Source organism: Botryllus schlosseri, chromosome 2 (assembly GCF_051294905.1).
Source record: "Botryllus schlosseri isolate E-star chromosome 2, Bs_hap1, whole genome shotgun sequence".
In the NCBI taxonomy this organism is placed as follows: domain Eukaryota; kingdom Metazoa; phylum Chordata; class Ascidiacea; order Stolidobranchia; family Styelidae; genus Botryllus; species Botryllus schlosseri.
Window position 1 is genome coordinate 8,927,949 of NC_137237.1, and position 1,778 is coordinate 8,929,726.

The window sequence follows — 1,778 nt, forward strand, 5'->3', positions numbered from 1 at the left end:
TTTTTGGCTTAGAAACAGGAATCTTTTTACATGAAAAAAAAAAACAATATTTTAACGAAATCTGGCCCTATGAAGAATTCCAGTGGTTACAATATGTATTATGGTAGAAATATTTAAAAAAAATTGTAGTACAACCCACAACGAGAGATACTTTCCTACATTCTTGGGTAGAAAGTGCATGTCCTTATTAAGAAGCTGGCCAAGGACGTTCAACTATAGCAGGGGCGGGCAACTTCTACAGTCGGCGGGCCGGATTTAGGAAAATTGAGTACTTGGCGGGCCGGATTGCTGAATCGATACATTATTCGCCCGTTTATCCACATATACAAGGAATAAATCGTATTTAATGAATGTATTTTAACGACAGCAATGTCACTTCAAAGCTATTTCTCGCCAATAATGACGGAGACAATGTGGATTTGAGAACAGCATTGTCATACAGGCACCACCATGTCTGCTTCTCTCTGATCAATCGACACACGGTGAAATCCTTAATTAAGATTCCAAGGCGTTCGATAAGCCCACTACCCCTAATTTACCAAGACATCCATTCATTAGGGTTGAGTAAGTGACGGGATAGCGTCGTAGTTCAACTGTGTGTCCAAATTAATCTCGATATTGAATTCATGCGGCCCGCGTCCCCTACGAAATTTGAAAGGTGGCCTGCGACCCGTTTTGAGTTGGCGACCCCTGGCATATGCGGTGCAAAAAGCCTAGAAGTGTGCCGTGCTACAAGTCGGCGGTTACGGAATCAAAAATAAGAAATACCAGCCTGGTGTAAATGACCATTGTAGTCGAAAAAAATCATGATTATCACAGATGACATAAGGGTTGAGTGCATCGTCAATGCCGATAATGCAAGTCTTCTCGCTTCGACGAACTTCCGCGTAAGCTCCACTCTCGCAACGCTCCTCATACACGTATATAACATACAGTCACTAAAATTTGACGTAGTAAGCAAGTAGTGGGGACTCTCGGCAGACTGAGGACGCGGGCCACATTATCATGCAATACGGAAAACTGTCCGCGGGCCGTATGTTGCCCGCCCCTGAACTATAGATTAGATATAACTAACCTTCGGATAGATACGCAACACCCGTCGTCACGCTTGCTTGCTCGGAGAAAATTACTGCTCAGCCATCTGAACGCAACGTAATTGCCAATCCCATAGCTGACGACCAGATCGCTCAAACCGAATAAAGTTGAACTTATTTTAAAGCTACTGTCGCACTGATTCCGAAAATATACATTAAAATCTGATCAGGACAATGGAACCGCCTCGAAATACACCTCAAAGTCTGAAAATCGGCATTTTTCTGAACAATCGCAGCCACGCAAGGGTCATTGTTATGGTCATTGTGGTGCGTCGCTGCGATTGTTTAGGACAATGCCGATTTTCAGACTTCGAAGGCTATTTCGGGCTGGTTCCTTTGCCTTGATGAAAGTTTAATGTATATTTTCGGAATCAGTGCGACAGTAGCTTTAAAATAAGTTCAACTTTCTACATTCTAAATGAATACTAGCCAGTCTTCAGGATTACCGGACCACGACCTAACATCGACCTCGCCCTCCGCCACATGCCACCCCATTTTGTCGCTTGCGTCTTATATTCTCTGCAGTACTTTTCATTCAGTGTGCATGCCTCTTATTTACTTCGCCTAGGCTAAGGTGGGTGCCTGATCTTAATGGCTACTCCAAGTTGTTTCGACACCCTCCTATCTTTTCATTGTATCGCAGTCTTGCGATGTTTTGAAACGATGAAAATATTAATAAACCTG